Here is a 20,360-nt window from a genome sequence, read left to right on the forward strand (position 1 = left end):
TACAGCGGTGGAGAAAGGCTCCTCCCTCTCAGTTACTGATTGAATCTTCGGTTTTACCTTCAACATTCTCCTCCTCAAAGGCCACAACCCTTCTCCCCCTTCCTCTGGCTTTTCCTTCAACCACAGCACTGTGGCCTGGGCCAAGTGAGCATAGTCCTGGAGGAAAGACTCGTGAATCTTGGTTTCACTCGAGGATTTGGAGGCCACTTCATCACACACATTTCCTCTTAATCGCTGTATCTTTTGTTTTTCAAATGAAGTGGGGAAGGATATGGGTTAGTGTACCCTGGCCTGGCTATTGGACAGGGGTTTTCAAGGGGATGTACGAATTTCTCTCCATATTGAAGTAACAGGGTGTCTGCCATGTTTGTCCAAAACGAAATGGCAACCTTTTAGAGCTCTCAGGAGGGCTATTACCAATGTACATTTAGGCCCACAGACTTACACAATAAAACACAATGCACATAATAGAAGGTACCATTAAATATACTGATCATTAAGTATTTCATAACGGGTAAATACATGTCAAATAAGATTTTTGAATAGACATGCAAAAAAACAAACAGTGAGTATTTTAAAAACAGATATGGGTTGAAAATGTCCCTATTACCTCCAATCCCTGGTATAATAGACAGTTCCTTAAAGAGAAGAACAACTTATATTATAGGTAAACGATTGGGGAGACCATAATAGTCATCACAATAATGATATGGACTATATATGTCAATTCTTGCAGCTTCCAAGCACTGTAATAATCAATGTAGCAATTAGTGCCCACTTGTGGTATTTAATGTATTGACCCATGGGTGGGAGAGTGGTGAAAGGCTGAATGGACCCATCTAGGGTATCAAACCCATGACACACCGGCTTGTCCTGGTGCTACGCCTAGCACGCTGCACATGAGTGCCCTCCCAGGTCATGTGTCTATATAAAACATAATGCAATACTGGGTCAATGAAGCACCCAGTTCATACACAAAACCAGGCAGAAACAGGTTTATACATTTAAGGCAGTGTTAAAGAATCAGAAGCAGTGATCTACTCTTCCAAAAGGGTTCAAAATGGTTGTATACAAATTGTTCAAATAACAATTGTCCAATGATAATTGACCTTCTGTACAATTGACCGAATTTAAATGGTCAATTAGGCTATATATGCGGGATGAAACCCCCTGCAACCCCACACCCAGTCCAACCCCCACCCGACCCCCCACCCAATCCCCTTATATTATTATTACCCCCAACCCAAACCATTATATATATACAAATGATCATACGGTCAATTGTGCAGAAGGTCAATTCGGACCCATGTAAATCGGTCAATTGTATCATTCGAACAATTGTACTCGAACAATTTGGGTAATACCTTTATAATCACAGGCACCTTTTAAAAATTCACACATTGTCCAAGTAACACAAGGATCCCACGGGAACAATGGAAAAATCTCTGACTTCCAAATTTCCCACGAGTTCTCCTATGGGATACAAGAGGACTACCCAATAGTTATTTGGTGGTTATCGGTAATGGTAAGGTAACTGATACTTGCTACCTATAGATGCTGCAGACTCAGCAATAGTATAGTGCCGCTTTGGAGTCTTGAGGAACATTGCAGAAGAGTTGCAGCACATGTTCCGAGACCCAGAAGGCTGAAAAGGAATGGCTGCAGTGTGTGACTTCCCGTTACACATGTAATACAGTCTTGGCTCTGGAGGCACCAACGACTGGATGAGATCCAACAATCCTGGGACACTCATTCATGGTGATTCCTGCAGTGGGCCAGAAATCACGGGTGCACAGGCAGGTTTCAGGCTCGGGAATGGATTTGGCTAGCAGTTGCTTGGGGTCTCCAGTTCACAGGAGTAAGGTCCCCATAGGTTCCAGAGACTCGACCACAGGATCCACAAGGAGGAGGTGATCTCTGTGCATGGCCCAAGGCAAGTAGGATGCCACAGTAGGAACAGCAGCAATGGAGCAGGTAAGGGGGACCCAGCTAGTGCTCTGGGAGACAAAGGATCCATCTAGGCAACAGAATCAGTCCCACGAGGTAGGTCACCTACAGCGGGCAATGCAAGATGTCCCACAATGAGCAGCGACCAGGCAGAGCACCAGAAGGTCACTAGGTTCAAGCCTGGGAAGCAGGGATTCCGGCCCCAGGGGTTCAGCAAGGACAGCAAGGTTTGAAGATTCCAGCAGGTACAGCAATGACAACCAGGCAGAAGCAGCAGAAGAGGCCAGCAAGGCTTCTTTCGGCAGACAGGAGGTGAAGAGGCTTCTACGAATGTACATTGCCCAGTTGGGAAAAGGAGAACACAGGCACCTCAGGGATCATCCATCAGTCCAGCAACACTCCCAGATCTGAGGGAGGACCAGGGTCTCCCAGTGATAAGCACATTCACACTGGGGAAGGCTAAGCCAGCCTGCAAATCCATATTGAGGCAGCAAATAAAGCTCTGGAGGCTACCAAGTCAAGGCTAGCGAGACTATCTGCCAAACAAAAAACCACTTCCACACAGGATAGTGACTGTGATGTCGGAGAGACCCTGCACTACTTTACACTGTATTAAACCCAAACCAAGTGTGCCTTTGTGGGTGTAAGCAAAACAATTTGGCTGTACCTCATGGTCTACTCACGCAAAGAAAGCCCCCCCCACCCCCCAAATGGCTGGGGCTAGGACTTAGTCAAATGCCTGAGTACCTAAATGACCGCCAATATATGAACATTAACTGGTGAAAAATCATATTTACAAATTGTGAACCGTTATTTGTTTTTGATGAAAGGTGGTGCGTTTGCCTTTATCCTATGTTATCATAATGATTGTCCTTAATAAGAAGTATTCTGTTTCAACAATATGAGCTTCATGCCTTGATCGACGAGTCATGAACTACATTTGGAGTCATTATGAAATACGTTTTCAGGAGCAAGGAATCCAGTTCATGTGGTAATTGCACACTTTCGAAGGAAAGATATCATTAACATAAATGTCGTCTGTTTTCTATGTTTATTAGTCTTTTGTGTAGTTGTATATATCAGTTCCGGTTACTAACACTTCAAAATAATACGCCGTGGATTAGCGTTCCCATCACACCCATTACCAGGACCACTACAGTTGTCACTGTGGTAAGAATAGTCATTTTATTTAGAGGTCATGCTGGATGCAGTTTTTTTGTTTGCATATTTATGAGATTTTTGTATGCATGTACTGTGGTTTCATTGAAATAAATCACTACGTGGTAATTTACTATGTGGTAGTCTACTTTGTGGGGTAAAATATTTATATATATATCTAAGGGGGCAAGGGGTAGAGAGGGGTGGGAAGGGTAGTGGAGGAGGTGGGTATGGGGGGAACCACCCCATTAGTAGAAGAAACAAAAATGAAGAAACGTAGCTTTAAGTAAATTGTGTATATGATTTTACATTTGATATGTGTATTCTTTTACAAAATGTAAATAAATAAATATATACATATAGATATATACATATATCTATATCTATATATATATATATATATATATATAAATATATATATATATTTAAGTAAATTGCCACGTAGTAACTATTTCAATGAAACCATGCCCATCATTCTTTATGTTGCGTGTGTTGCGGTATACCCACCCGTGCGCGCTTAATACCGGGGAGACCAGACTCTAAGGGCAGAATGGGGAATCGAACATGTTTTGCTTTGGCTTTGACAGCAACTTAAAGTTAACGGGTTTGCGATGATCTACTTAATGGCATTTAAAATGAACAATTTATATTAAAATATGTTCAAGAAATATCAGTGATCAATGTGTTTTAATCCAGGCTCCTCTATAGTGAAAGTGTTTTCAGCACCTAGAGCAAAGCACAGTGAGATGGAGCAGAACCGGTAGCCCTCTTTCTATGTCCATAAAGACAGAAGACTGCTTACTTGCCATGTGCTGGGGATCTTTCATCTGAAAGGAAGCATTCTTGTCTGCCAGGCTGGGATGCGGAGGAGGTGTCACTCATTTCCACACTCTCTGCCCAGTGGACTGTTAGGCAGCAGGTTGGTGTGGAATGTGATATCTCAACCACCTATGAGCGCCCTGACTCCAGTGATAAATACCCCACCACGGTGTGACATATGCCCTTCAAGCCAATGCCGTGCCTGCTCCTGAAAAACACGCGACTTCTCCTATTAGTGCCCATATACATTGTCTATATATGAAAGCAGTTACACGCACGATTTTCATGTCTCAAATGTTAAACCTTTAACGTAACTCTCGCAGGCACTCTCTAAAGATGTTTTAGACTCACTGTCACAGCCTCTGAAGTGAACCTGGGTTGCAGGAATGCAGTGGAGGGAACAGTTTGTTTGGGAAGTCAACATCTGAGGAGGACAGCGTTGATGTTTTACACGGAGGACTTCATCTGATACTGTGAATACAACCCAAAGAGTGTGGTTCATTCTTTTCTTTTTTGTAAATTGAATACTTAGTTAAATGTATCTACTTCTCACATCATGCCGTCATGACGCAGCACTGTGTGCAGTGTCTGCATACGCTTGTGTTTTGGGGAGTTTCTAGACATTTTTTTAAATAATAAGCCGAATTGGTCAATTTTACAATTCAATTTCAAGAGAAATTAGATAAAATCCATAGGATTTATAGGGGAGTCCATCAATTGGTCTAATTCTTCAGATGGAAAGTCACCTACAGGGCACGGTGCATTTAACTACTGCAAATTATGACCATCAGAAAACTGTGCACCAAACAGAAACACTGTTTTCAGATTCTCCACCCTTCACACAATGCAAGTGCGCGATGCAGCATGCGTCCTCTTTTCCCGAACATGCGCAGGAAGAGTGGACGCAGAGCACGCCCTCCCACCCAGAGAGAGGCCCTGCACAACAAGGTGAACATCAGTGAAATACTACCCTTCTGCCCCCACCTGCACGCTGCTTGTGTGAGAATTTAATTGCATGTGCACATGATCTCCAAACCTTCAGCAGGTCTGGATCCCACAAGAGCTCCTGCAGGTGGTAGAGTCTCAAGCAAACTCCAATTGGTGATGAAAGCGACGCCCAGGGCGATGACATTACTTGACAGTTTTGCAGGGACGAGGGGTGGCCTCAAGTCCCTCAAGGGAGCTACGCAGCAAGGTGGCAGGACGCGGAAAGAAATGAACAATGGCTGTTGGAGCGGCATAGAGAACCACAGGCTTCTTCCTGAGTCCTTCACGCTGGCTCTACCCCAAACCGATAACAAAACATGGGCAGCAGTGAGCGTTCCTGTGCGTTAACATGCCACCACAGGGGCACTCCCTTACCGTCTTGCCTTCATCATTAAGGGCTTCTTTCCCATTCTCTTAAGTGCTGGGATAGTTGGTAGGGCACAGAAACCAACTTTTCTTAATGGAGCTTCTGTCACTGTTTTTGGTTACACATGATAGTGACTGCCCTTTTCCTGTATTTCAAAAGCTGCATGAATGAATGTTTGCTGATTATGCAAAGATACATGTGCAGAACTGGAAAATAACGTACATTCAATTTTTGGATTAGAGGATATAGTCATCCAATGCACATTGGCTAGGGGTGCATTGCCCGCCCTTTTGCCCCCATGGACTGTACCTCTCTTGCATGGGCATAGGCAACAGGTATGTGCACAATCCCCAACAATGGGCACCTCTACCTGCTCTGGCAGAAGTATGTAACCAGTGGTGCTCCCGAAGCTCTGGACTCCAATGTGCCCTCCCTATTGCCTATACTTGGTAGGGCTGCTGGGAGTTGTAGTCTACATTATCTGGGATATCAAAGATGTTATGTCCCTAACCTATGGCATAAATCAGAGATGGGAGAATGTTGAGGTTGGAAGGGGGGGACATCACGGCCCACATATTGAGCACCACGTCTCACGTGTGGTCTACAAAAGACACTCCCTGAGGAAAGATGCTGTTTCTACACTACACCTGGTTCCTCTCTTATGTGTGTGAAGCTCTGCCCCGTGCAATGATGTAATCCTCCCCACTCTGATCCACAGGGTTTGCAGCCGCAATTAGGTGTTTGGCAACTTCAGAACACCTGCTCCATTTCCCAACTTTTTTTTAGAATTTGCCATCTTGAAAACCTTTATTTGTTTACAACAAATTCACTTCTTCAATAGAAAGAGGAATCAACCATCAAATGTGCAACTAACCATGGATCCATCAGTAGTCACACTGGGGAGTCTTTTTGCGGCCAGCCATTCATTCATAGAGAACAGCCTGGGTCTAACATCAGCTGCTTATGTGAGTTTGTTATGGAACGTGCAGCTGTCAACATGTTGTTTTGTGGTCCAGACGTCTATTAAACTTATGCCATTGCAGTTATCCATAACCAATAACAACATGCAGCCATCCAACATAACAGGAGTTGTATTTAGACAGTCCCCAACGCACCTTCCCTTGCACATTATCAAAGAGATCCACAATACCTGAGATACTGATGATTTCTACATTTTCCCACCACTTAGTGATCTTGTTTCCAATCCCCTGGCCTGCTTCTGTGGAGCATGTTATCTCACAACGAAGCTGACCACATGTCACTGAGCCAGTATTTATTATCCATGTATCTGTCCTATTGCCATATAGGGTGTCACACCAAACAACTGTCTGAAAAATCACTATACTGCAGTCTGTTTTTTTATTGATCAGTGGGAGTGAAGAGTGGTCCCTGACTGAAAGTGCATCTCACATTATCCACCCATCCTCCAATGACCTTAGACTGAGACATATTAGTGTCTCCCCTGTGCACTAACACATGGGGGGGGCGGGGGTTGGTACTGTGCTGTTGGACCAGAGTGGACTCTCTTCTGTTTGGTTAAGGAACATTGTTGAATAATTCTTTGCAGTATTGTCAGAGGTTACTACCTCTATACTGTCAAATATAGCCACTCACTCACTTGATTAAGGCCATTCCTGGCAGTGCCTAGTCTGAAGATCCATTTCTGCTTTTTGAGGAGTAGGAGACATTCTAAATTCATTTTTCATTTGTTTTATTATCTTCCATATAATGTTTGACCAATTTTGATTCAGGATGTGTAATGCCTTGTTTGTTGATGGTGGGCACTTCACCACACGTTCTTAGTGGTAGATCATATTCATTCTAAAAAAATAGGGCCTAAAAGAAAGCTCATCACAACAATTTTGAGGTGTTGACTCATGCTGTGGTAGAAGTGATAGGTACAGAAACTGTATTCCCGGGGCAGGAACTCTACCTGTATATCATGGATTTCTGATCCTACGGGACACCTGGATCCCGGATTCTGCCAAATTATAATCGATGGTCTCAGTATAGGAACGTGCACAGTAAATGGCTATTATATTCCAATGGGAACTAAAAACACGCACCTCTTGGCCTTTTGGTTTCAAGGGTGTTGCTTCGATCCAGCTCACCGAGGTGTTTTAAGCCAGGGTCTTGCCCTGAGAATGCTCTTGACCTTTGATGTTCTTCCCTCTTTTAGACCCCTGACTTCTGAGTGTCCTTCCAAGGACACTAGTGATAGCGGTAAGCTTGCTACAGTTGGCCTGGACGCCATCTTGATACCGTATTTGGTTCTTTGGACACCACGCCTTGTTCAATATCAAGACAACGCATTTGCCTCCTCAGGCTGCTTATCTTTTCTCACAGAGAGTGGTGAACTGAACATAAACAGATGTAGAAGAAACGTATGCCCAGGCGTGGAGCTTCCTGCAAAGCGAAGCAGTGTTATTCCTGGAATCAGAAGGACATGACCAGCACGGCACAGCAGGAGGGTGAGACCCCAGCGTGAGGCGTGCTGCGCCCACTGCAGCATGTATGGTACCTGGTTGCCAAGGCCTGGGCCTGTTGTCAAAATACCAGAGCAGATCATTCAGCGAAAAAGACTCTATGGCTCTGCTTCCAAGTTGCTTCCGGCACAGTAGCCCCGGCGCTGATGGAGATGATATCCAAAGGGGAGCAGAAGACGCGGTGAGAAGGAAATAGCGCATGGACGACCACATTTCCCGGATAAAAATAACTCTTCGAAAATGGTGTTATTCTTGGAATGATTTTCACAGAAGCAGAAAAGTTCAGGAAAAAAATGCCCAGTAGCTCAACGCCAACCCTTTGCTGATGAGCCCTGAAATGTACCTGGAGCCGCTGTTTGTTTTTCTGAACTGATGATTGCGGCGCTGCAGGCAGGGCGATGAGACCTGTGAACTCCTGGCCGCAGGCCAGTATGCTGCGAAGCTGGTAGATCACGTCTCGAGTGAAAGGCACAAAAGAGCATGACTTGACAAAGTGACGACCCCGCGGCACTTTATTAAGTGGCGCAGGTGTGTGCACATCACAGGTGGAGATAATAATAGCGCCGTGTGTCATCGAACGTACCAGGAAGTGCGCGCAGCGGCAGTTTCCCTCCTCGTGCAGAGGTCAGCGGGGTGGATAATTGCCTGTCTGATGGACAGCGTATTAGGGCATTAATGCATTGTTTTGTCTTGCTCACTCTGAGGCTGGCAATCAAACTGGAGTCCCCACTTCTGACTGAAGAGCGATATTTTGATTGGCTGATCAGGGTGGACGTCTATACTGGCAGCATCACTGTCTATACTAGCGTAAACAAGGACGGACAAAACCAATAGGTCTGCATGTGTTAAGTGCGTGTGATTGTGTTGCCACGAGTTACATATGTCAATATTTGCTGTGTGATATATTTACATTTTGTTTTTTCATAGTGTGTGTGTGTGTGTGTGTGTGTGTGTGTGTGTGTGTGTTTTGTTTGTCCAGGTGTGTGAGGTGTGCTGTACTGGCTGTGTCTTTGTGCCATTGTCACACAGGAAGCTCACACGGTGACAGACGTGTAAACGGGCACCACGCATGCAGTACGCACTCACGAGAGGCTGCATACACATAGGCAACACACATACACACCATACACATATGCATGCAGCCCCCGCCCCACACACATACACAACTGGCACTATATACAGTCGTGTGTGTGTCTGTCTGTGGTGTGGTTTATGCGTATAGACATATATCTCATGGCCATACCATTCTGAAAGCTGAAAGCGTTGATGGCATTGCAGCTCGGGAAAGGGTATTAATCTCAAAGTACCCAAGGGTCATACAGACTATTTAGGAGGGAATCAATAATGAGAGGGGTGCACAGCTGGGCTTGCATAACAGCAAGTGAAGGGGCAATGCTATGAAGCGCGTGGAGATGCTGATTGACAATCAACTAGCAGTCCTTAGGGTTGCCACCAAACTGGCAGGAATCTTGCTTCCCAGAAAGTCATTATTTGGATCAGGCCATCAGTAGGCGATGAGTGGAAGGATGCTAGAAGTCTAAGCACCGTAGCGTGGAACACAGGACGACAGAAGGCATCCCATGGAAACTGGGCTCCTTTGGTCAGTCTGGTAACAGTCAAGACTATGAGCACAGCACTGATGGAAGAGAAACTATTTGGGCAGCAATTACACCAAACATGTTTGGCTCCCAAGAGATCTAAAAGGGAAAGTGATACAAGTGCCCATTGCCGGGTTGTGACTCATGCCTGTACCCAGTAAAGAAATCCCTGTATTATAGAGGAAGCGGCCTAGGGCTATGTTCAAGCATAAGGAGCAAAGGGTTTCTCAGGGGGGTAAGGACTTGTGACCTTGAGGAATGAGTTGATCATTATGGGCAAGGATCTTGAGACGGTTGGTTTTCCACACCTTCAGGATTAAAACAGCAATAGACAGGACCATTAATGAATGGAGGTTAGTCTATTCAATGTTGTTGCCCAGAAGGGTTGGGTGATGAGTGAGACGTCCAGAAGCCATGACTGGGACAGGCAAGAAAATTTAAAAGGGTGGCGAGATAGTTTAGTTTACTTGAAGGCGTTGAGTAATGGGGGCAGGAGGAGATTTGCTCTAGCTCATCCATGCTTTTCAGACAGGATGAAGTCCAACTATGGTTCCTGGATGGCAATATATGCCATCACAGGCCAAGAGATGAGACAGGCAAGTTCTGTGAAAGAGCAGAGTGTAAGGGTGGGCAAAAACAGTCTTATATGCAGTGGGTTCTTTCTGAGTGTGTAAGGACGGACACAAGAGTGATCTCTCAAGTTGTTTAAGTTTGAGTCCACACCTTAAAGATTAGTGCATGTATGAGCGGTAGAGTGGTAACCTTTCTAGCTCAGATCTGAGTGGCTCGGAGGTCTTAGATATAGAACATCACAGTGATAGGGGAACTGCAAGAGTCACTGTCAGCTCCTTTTAACTCGTTCCCACAATCATGCGGTGCACCCTTCGCCATATCCACCCTCACCTCATTTCGACGGGTTAGGGCTGGATTGTTTAAAGATGGCCGGGTTTGTCCTGGAAAAGACCATGTCACATGGTGGAAATGTTTCATGAGATCACAGCACGTGAGGCAAGCATACTAGAAAATTGGCATAAGACACTCTTTTCAAGTTGTTTTAGTTGGGTTAGAAGGTTACAAGTGTGTGTTTATGGGAGACAGAATTATATGTTGTCTGTTGAACTTGGTCCAAGGATGAGCAGGAGGTCTTTGTGCAGGGCAGTGCTGGGTGCTGCTGTATTATCGGAATGACCTGACAGAGTTCTGATGACTGACAAGGCCATTGGGCGGTCATGACAACCGTGAGACGTTGTGCGCTATATTCTGATGGGCTGGCAATACAGGATTATTTTTTAGTGCTGGAGGCTGGGGATAGAAACATTATGCATTCGTGTTTCTGTTAATTACTCGTATTAGTCTCTTACTAGTTTGTAAAGCGTGAGTCAATTCCTTCCGGCAGTCGAAAAGCAGAGTTTGAATTCAGCGCTCCCGGACCAAATATTTGCACCCTAATAGAGGCACTGGCCAATAACACCAGGAGCACTGCCTGAATTCACAATTCACCACCCATGTTCACTCCCAGACTCCTATGACTCTTCTTCTCTTCCTTCTTGCACCTGAAGTGACACCCCTTCTGCACTGACCAGGGCATCCCACATCCACCCTCCCTGCTCTCCCCACTTACCTGCTCTTCTCCTTTATTGGCAATCACTTCTTTGTTGGGGCTCAGGAGCATGGACATCGCAAAGGGACAGCATCCCTTTTCTATTTCCATGACGTCCATGTTTGTTTCTAGTTTCTTTTTATGGGAAGTAGGCATGCATGAGTAGTGCTTCTCCATCAATAGAATTAAAGGCCACACAGTGCTAATTGAAGTAAACCCCACGTTTAGACATGCCAGCAATGGCCCTGAGCCTTCATCACGGCCCTCGCACACCCCCAAGCACGGGCCTTATCGCTATTTTATAATGACACGGATAAGTGAATATTACCAGCAGAACAAAACCTATGCAAATCCTAAACGCTTATCCAATTGCCGGCTCTTTATCTTTAGAAGATTGATGCTTGTCGGGGTACCTAGAAAGATGCACGAAGGATCAACATAATTTTGAAACGTGTACATTCTGAAATTTAATTGTTACAACAACAAGAATATGTGTCAGGTGAGTGCACTTCTGTGGTCAATAATGATAATAAGGCATCTTGAAATAGCACTTCATGACAGATTTGTGCCATCCTAAGCACTGTATTGGTTGATGCCATCATTAGGCTCTCAATGTACCTACCTTGGAAGGACGAGGGGTTGAATCTCTGCCGGGGTTGCAAGTGTTTTGTTTCTCTTTACTGGTGTCACATCACACCGAGTCGGCAGAATACAAAACGGGGATACAAGATATAACAATGCATTTTATTGGAGAACACACATCAAACATGGTGGTGCAGATAGAAGTGAGTAGTGGCAGTTCTTATAAGTGTTATTGTGAGGGGAATGCTTCCCTCCTCAGCAGGCACTCAAATGGGATAAGGTCGATTATTTCTCTAACAAAGGTGAACAACAAAAGGCCACGGAGTCCAAATCCAATAGTGCACAAAAGAAAGGACACGTTTTACACAATCCTTGCAATGGGCTCTAATTGGCCTTAATCCACAGTGTGCCAAATTGCCTTGGTCTGTAATCCACAGTGTGCCAGATGGCCTTGGTCTGTAATCCACAGTGTGCCAGATGGCCTTGGTCTGTAATCCACAGTATGCCAAATTGCCTTGGTCTGTAATCCACAGTGTGCCAAATTGCCTTGGTCTGTAATCCACAGTGTGCCAAATTGCCTTGGTCTGTAATCCACAGTGTGCCAAATTGCCTTGGTCTGTAATCCACAGTGTGCCAAATTGCCTTGGTCTGTAATCCACAGTATGCCAAATTGCCTTGGTCTGTAATCCACAGTGTGCCAAATTGCCTTGGTCTGTAATCCACAGTGTGCCAGATTGCCTTGGTCTGTAATCCACAGTGTGCCAAATTGCCTTGGTCTGTAATCCACAGTGTGCCAAATTGCCTTGGTCTGTAATCCACAGTGTGCCAAATTGCCTTGGTCTGTAATCCACAGTGTGCCAGATGGCCTTGGTCTGTAATCCACAGTATGCCAGATGGCCTTGGTCTGTAATCCACAGTATGCCAGATGGCCTTGGTCTGTAATCCACAGTATGCCAGATGGCCTTGGTCTGTAATCCACAGTATGCCAGATGGCCTTGGTCTGTAATCCACAGTGTGCCAAATTGCCTTGGTCTGTAATCCACAGTATGCCAAAGGTTTAGCCAAGTCTATAGGCCTTTTCCCTTGTCTCATGATATGATATGATAGGTTATTTATAACGCGCTTAATATCCAGAGGGTTCTAAGTCTGTTGCTCCATGTCGTTTTGCTTCCAAGGCGAGCACGTTGCCGCTGAGCTATTCTCCCAAGACAACAACCCTACTGGGTAAGATCTACATCATCATAATAGGATGTAGATTTTACCCAGTAGGGATACCTTCCATTAGGGGTTAAGCTGGGTAGTGTGTAGGTTTTGTTGGGAAGATCTGGTGCCCCTTGATCACTTCCCACCAATAGGGTGGCTGGCCATTGACCCTTCCCTCATGACTACTCCTGATGTAACCTTCCTGACCCATAATAAAAGTGCACTGTTTCATAGATCCACCCACCTCCGAAGCCTGCCATGGGCCTATCCGGTCCACTAAAACCTCATTGACCACTCTCTGGCTAATAGGGTCACTGTTCTCCTCCGCTTCCTTCGGTGCTCTCATTTTGCCCACCCCCTCTCTAGCTTTCCAACATCCTCTTCCCAATATGGTATTAGCTCTCCGTCCACTTCCTAAGCTCTCTCTCCTGCCATCCTCCAACTCTCCTCACTAGGTGTTACCCACTCCTCCAACTTACATAATGCTCTCCTCCTCAAATCTCCAACTCTCCACTCCAGATATTATCAACTCCTACCACATCAATACTTTGCTCCTCCAACTTCCAACTCTCCCTTCCAAATGCTACCAACTCCTCCAACCTCTTCAATACTATCTCCTCCCACCTCCATCTCACTCCTCTACCTGCCCTCTCCACAGATATGTAGCTTAGTAAACCTCCTGAAAACATGTTCCTTTCCGTCCTTCTGACATGCCCCAAAATAGATTTGGGTGTAAAAGAAAGCAAAAAAGTATTCCCCCTTTTTGGCAGTGTTTAAAGCGCTCAGTAGTGTAATAATAATATTGTACATGCAATTAACAATTCTCATTTGCTGAGGGAACATATTAAAAGAAAGTTCTTTGCATCATTAATCCACTTTTCTGCACATCGCTCATAAGTGAGTTGGTCTTCAATAAATTACTTTTATTCAAGGATAAGGAAAGGTTCCACCATGGATTTGTATGGATTTCTTTGTACTGGTCAACAATAAATACGGAGAGCTCAGAGGCATCAGCAATACGATTAGAGGCAGCGGTGAATGTGGTGCGAACATATTCAACTTTGAACAATTTCAGAAGTGATGATATCTTAGAATGATTTGAGACAAGTCTATGATGTAGACCGCATGAGTTGGGATGAGCTTTTTTTAATTTACTGGCAACTTATGTACAATCGCTTACACACAGTACAAAAGTAGGTGCCAGGGCCCAAAAATGTTCTTGCTCGTCACTGACACATCTGGGCGGGCAGCTCTCAGCCCACTGACACCACCCATGCCTGCTCCATACAGTACCAACATAATTGGTGTTAGGGCTGCAAATACCACCGGTTCATTCAGGGAGATGGATGCATGGTGTGGTTTACAGATCCCAATCAACATAACATATTGGGCCTCATTACACGGATGGCGGTGGACCAAGGTGCTATTAGCACCTTGGTCCATGCCGGTAAAATACCGGCACCGCCTTGGTGGAAAGGGGAATTACTGCCCTATTCCAAGGTTGGTGGGGCGGTAATTCCCCCTTCCCCCATTGCCCTTCCCCATTCCCATTTTTGCCCCATAGGGCTGTATGGGAAAGGGGAAGGTGCTAATTACGGTACCGCAAATTGCGGTACCGTAATTAGCTCCCTGGTCCCTTTGCCGGTTGGTTTTTAACGCCTGCAAAAAGCAGGCGTTAAATTCCCCAACCCGCAAAGGGACCTCGTAGTAAGGCGGTAAGGGTTTACCGGTACCGGTAAAATACCGGTACCGGTAAACCCTTACCGCCTACCGTGTAATGAGGCCCATTGTGTCTTAAAATAATGCAATAGTGTTTCTTTAAAACACACTATTGTGAATAGTTTGCACTGATCCTCTCAGTGGCAAGTGGAACATCTTAACAATCTATCAATAGAAAATAAGAGCCAACATGTTTTCCTTCTATGGTAAATTATTGAACAAATGCAGGCAAAATCATTACTGAACTGATGAACGGGTTTGTCAAACACTGTAGCAAGATCCTCTTCATTGGTTTGGCACTCATGCTAGGCACTGCTCTTTGATATTGGCTTTTTCAGTGATATTGCCCCTGTGTTGAGGAAGCTGGCTGGTGACTGACCTGTTGTTGTCAACCCACTTTGCTAGTTACTACAGTAGAGAATTTGCAGCAATGTCAAGCAGGTTGAGTGGAGCAGTGTGCAGGCATGACCAGCATTTGTGCCCGACAGTGTCACCTTCTAACTCATTGTTATTCATGAAAATTGATAAATAGCCATGCTCTGCCAACATGGGGTATCAAGTTCGTGAATAACAATGAGCAAACCCAGGATGAAGAGACACGGTCAGTGCACACTGTTCTTTTTATAATAATATGACTAGCTGACTGTTAAAATAATAAACTTGCCGAAACACCCCAACATAATCAAGCTAGGATTAGAAATAAATGCCGGAGCGCAGAAAAAAGTGCTGGGGCTGAGCCCTGGCAAGCCCCCGCTCCCAAAGATTCAGCGCTGCTTCCACAATTACTTGTCTTTTACTGTTGCTTATATCCTGATGAAAGTAGATGAATTTACTTTTTTATATGTTTTCTGAGAGTATATCATTCAAATGTTGGTAGGCCATTATAGAAAATAGGCCAACAGAGGGGCTGTGGGTCCTAACCACTGTTACAATGTTTCTCTCCCAACATTCCACCTCAAAGCATTGTGTTTCCCTTAGCCAACATTCCACCATGACAATGCTCTCTGCTAACGTTCTGAGCACATTCTCTGACTGTTACAGCCCCCCCTCTGAGCTGTAATGCCTCATCAATATTTATTATACTGAAAAGGATGTCCTTGTCATCCGTGATAGTCATAGAAATTATTTTTGCAATGCTTATCACAGTGCATCTTTCAATGTAGCCAAATGACCATGAGCGTGTTATAAATAACCTATCATAACAGCTCATGGTCATAAGCGCGGACCCGGGGAATGAACCTGTGTTGCTCTATGTCGTCTTGCTTCCAAGGCGAGCATGTTGCCCCTGAGCTATCCTCCTGAGACATCAGCACTTATGTAGAGAAGCAGATTTGTACGTCACTGATAGAACCTGCCCCCTCACCTCTGACATAATGGATGAAGAACCAGAAGAACCAGAAGACACTGTGCATGACACCAGGTTTCATTCCAATACTGTATCGTTTGTATGAGAGACGTTATGCACTCACATAACTGTACCGAATGTGCCCTCGAACTGAAGTGGTAGCACAAGATCTACTGGTAACTCTGAATATCGAGGAGCTGTAAAACCAAAACCTGACAGGTGCAAAGTGATGTCTTAAGGAGAAGAGACAATGACACACTGAAACAATGAGAATACTTAAAGAATGAAGATATAACTGAAGAAGTAAACATGTATATGAATGAGAAGAATCCATATATTCACAGAAGATAAGCAACCAGATATGTAGTGAATGTATACACGCCGAAATGCAAGGTAGATGAGTCACATAGAAGCTTGCTGGAGTAGAAAATATAACATGGGTCAAGCGGCCATGTTGAAAAGATGGACATTGACTCTGAATAATGGTAAGCAATAGGCTCTAAAGGAAGAGAACAGTGCCGCAGAGCTGACAGAGACTGGAGAATGGATTCATGCACGAACAAAGAATAGCTGTTGGCCAGAGATCAAGAATGGCACAGCGAGAAGCTACTGCAGAGTACAAGGGGAGTCAATGAGAAAAAGCAGTGAATGCCAAGTATTGACAATTAGATACACGCATATGTGAGACAGAGCAACCAAGTGTCCATAGGCTGAACAGAGTCATGACACCCAGGATAATTGAATGAAATAGCATTAAATAAAAGGGGATATGGGCGAAATTGTGGTCTGTTAACGCGTGGTGTTAGACCATAAAACAAGGCCTATTCATGACAGCCTCAGGCGAAGATAACAATGTTTGTGTAGTTCTAATGGTTGTATTTGTAAAGGTGTTTCACCAAAAACAAATATATAAAATAAAAATTAAAAAAAAAACAAAAAGAAACAAAAAAACAAATGTTTCTTAACTGCACTTAAAGTTCCAGAGAAGAGAACATCGAGCAAGGTCAAGTACAAGTGAGAAGTCTTGGCTGATGAGATATAGTAGAGTAATTGGGCAAATGGGCAGTTGTCTAACTTTGTTCTCTGCACCTTGGTTTAATTTTGCTTACGTGCTGCTAATGAGTCTTTTCGGAGAGCATTCCAACCAATCAGATTGCCTATGTAACGATGAACATACATTGTTGCCGGGGCCAATCTGCTGTTGTTATGCTGCTACACTCTTTATTATACATAGGTAGAGGGATGTTCAAAGCACGCCTACTAGATGTGTGGCAGCCAATGATGTTACTAACATTTATAGAGACTACAAGTATATATTTTCCCCTAAACAATCTGGCCGTCCGATAGGTTGTATTGTTTGCAATGTAGGATGACTCCATAGCTGACGTACATCGAGGTATAAAGCCTTTGCGTAACTGATATGTAGTTGAGAGGGTGTGGACTACGATTTGTTGTTCGCAGGTTTCCCTCCTTTATTGAACTGATAAAAAAGTAGTATTTTGCCATATTCCTTAAGTCTGTCCGGTTATTTGGGTCCAAGATTATTTATTATGCTAACTCCATTCTGCACATATGAACGCCCAAAAAGTACTACTGCACACTAAGGTGAAATAGTCACTTTTGACCCAAAAAATAACAATACTTGCCCTGATTACATCCTTGAACACCTTAAACCCAGTTTATTGTATGCATGCATAGACATGATTTACAAAATGTGAACCTAGCTGGAAATCAATGGAGTACATGGCGCGTGACACGCAGCGTGTTAGAGGTAGTGTGCTGGGATTGCAGAGGTGGAAAGGATGGCTGGGGATTAGGGGATTGGATAGCTCTGGCACATACACCTCTTCCCCTATGCAGAGGACTGAGCGGTAGAGATGAGAGCTGTTATCAGCTCTAGCTTGGTTGTGCCAGCTCCCTCTGCAGTGCCATGCTTGAATATCAATACTACTGACTCCTAGTCATCCAGAATAACACCTTTCAATTGCCGCCTGGGGAGATGCCTTTATAACCGTGAGCCTGGGCTCTCCCCACTTTCATCATATCGGTGACCCCACCATGATTGAAGCCCTCTGATCTATCGCAATGCTGCTAAATGCCACAGCGGGCTCATACAACCAGCGCTTATCACTCTAAAAGCAATGGGGCTCAAAAGTAGCGAAACACTTTGGATTTGAATGACCACCAACTCTGGAAACTGCTTCTTAATATAACCTGTTATAGCCGATAAAATACTCAAAACCTATTTTCTTTAAATACTCTGTGCTCCTTATGTTTGCAGTGACTCAGTGGTTGGTGCTGTTTTACACACATCCCTTTAATGAAACCATTGACGGCTTTGTTCGTTCATTCAGGGGAGGCAGGAGCAGGCCGTTTGGAGCCCTTCACAGCAGGTGTGGGCGGACTGCACATGCCTAGGTGGATATACCTGTTATTTATTATTTGCCTTTCTATCAAACAGCACTGAGTTAGTAAAGGGAAAGCCGGAGTTGAGGGCCTCATTACGAGGTTGGAGGTAGCCATGGCACTATTAGCGCCATGGCTGTCTCCAGAATCCTTTTCGACTCCAGTCTGGTGGATGGAGCAATTACCGGTCCATTCCGAGGTCGGCGGGGCCGGTAATTCCCCATTCACCAGAGCCATTCCCCATTCCCATTTGAGCCCTCATAGGGCTCAACGGGAAGGGGGAAGGCGGCAATAACGGTACCGCAAATTGCGGTACCGTTATTGACCCCGGTATCCCTTTGCAGGTCCCGTCCTTAACGCCTGGTTTCCGCAAAGGGAACTCGTAGTAGGGCAGTGAGGGATTACCGGCATTGGTGCCCTTATTGGTGCTGGTAATCCCTTACTGCCCACCTCGTAATGAGGCCCAGACTGTTTATAGCTCATTTCGCTCCATTGAGTAATTTTGTGGGGGGAGCTGTTACGTATAGATATACACGTAGGCGGCTCCCAAAAGCCACATTTTGGTCATTTGCAGAGCGAAGTACAAATGTGCAGGGGAAAAGGCGGTGTACACGTAAGGCAGTGTACACGTGAGTAAGCTACCTTTTGCCCTGCACATTTGCACGCCACCGAGCAACTGAGTAAACGCTTCCTAACATGTGCGTATGGCGGGAAGCCTTTACAATTACTATTACAATTAAACGCTGTCTACCATGCATATCTGGCAGGCAGTTTTTATTTGTAATTGTGAACGCTGCCTGGCAGGCAGCGTGTACAATAGATCCCTATGGAATCTGGCTGCTTTATGCAGGCACATATAGCCGGCCTGCTCCATAGGGATCACCAGCATCGACGCTGGCATGAAAATGCATGCCAGTGCGAATGCTGGGTCATTTGTATGGCAGAGAGGTGGGAAGGTGGTAAATATACAAGTTGTCTTCCGCCCTTTCTCTCATCCATACAAATGATTGAAAATGGGATGCAGCGTGAGCAAAATAAGTAAAAGCCTTTGCGCATTTTGCTTATGCTACGCCGGGCCGACTTGTGGTCCGACTTCATGGGCTTAAAAACTCCATGTTTAGAAACAAATACTGCGCTTTTCTCTAAATACATATTAAATTGTGGGGAAGGATAAAGTTGCTCCTGACGATGTCTTTCGGCACGGTGCGCTTGCAGGCGACTCGTCTGCAGTTTGATTTTAACCAAGCCTCAAACAATGAAACGATAAAAGCTTTTAGAGGCCTGTGTATTGAGATTTTTAATGTCACAATGTATGCGGAATCACGCTTTCGGAGACGCTGCCGATGGCAGAGGCCTGGAAAGCAATTTGTTCGTTTTATTTTCACAGTCTTTTCTATAAAAAAGTATTGAACTATAATTGTAAACCAGTTCATCTAAACCCAGGAGAATATGAGCACGTGACGTGCCTTAGAAAACCGTGTCAGAACTCTTATTAGTGGCTTGGTGAGAATTCCAGCTGGAGACAACACGGCAGAGCTTACAGCCAATTATTCTGTGGCTCTCTGTCAGTGAAACTTAATTAAACTCGCAGGACCCTTCCTTACCCTGCCTCACCAAGGCAACCTTAATCCTGATAGCTTTCTACTAATACCCCAACATTTACCCCTCATCGTGCATTTTATGCATGCTCCTGACACCCCCTTTTGTAGACCTAACATCTACCCTCATCGTGCCTCTTATGCATACTCTTGATATCTCCTTTTGTGGACCTACCATCTACCCCATATCGTGCCTCTTATGCATACTCCTGATATCTCCTTTTGTGGACCTACCATCTATCCCTCATCGTGCCTCTTATGCATACTCCAGATTTGTGGACCTAACATCTACCCCTCATTGTGCCTCTTATGCATACTCCTGATATCTCCTTTTGTGGACCTACCATCTACCCCTCATGGTGCCTCTTATACATACTCCTGATATATCATTTTGTGGACCTACCATCTACTCCTCATGGTGCGTCTTATGCATACCACTGACATTGGATTTTGTGGGCCGACCATCTGCCCCTCATCATGAGGCTTATGCATACCCCTGATATCTTCCGTTGTAGACCCTACCATCTACCCTGTATCATGCGGCT

This window comes from Ambystoma mexicanum, chromosome 6q (assembly GCF_040938575.1).
Source record: "Ambystoma mexicanum isolate Mex_15411 chromosome 6q, UKY_AmexF1_1, whole genome shotgun sequence".
In the NCBI taxonomy this organism is placed as follows: Eukaryota; Metazoa; Chordata; class Amphibia; order Caudata; family Ambystomatidae; genus Ambystoma; species Ambystoma mexicanum.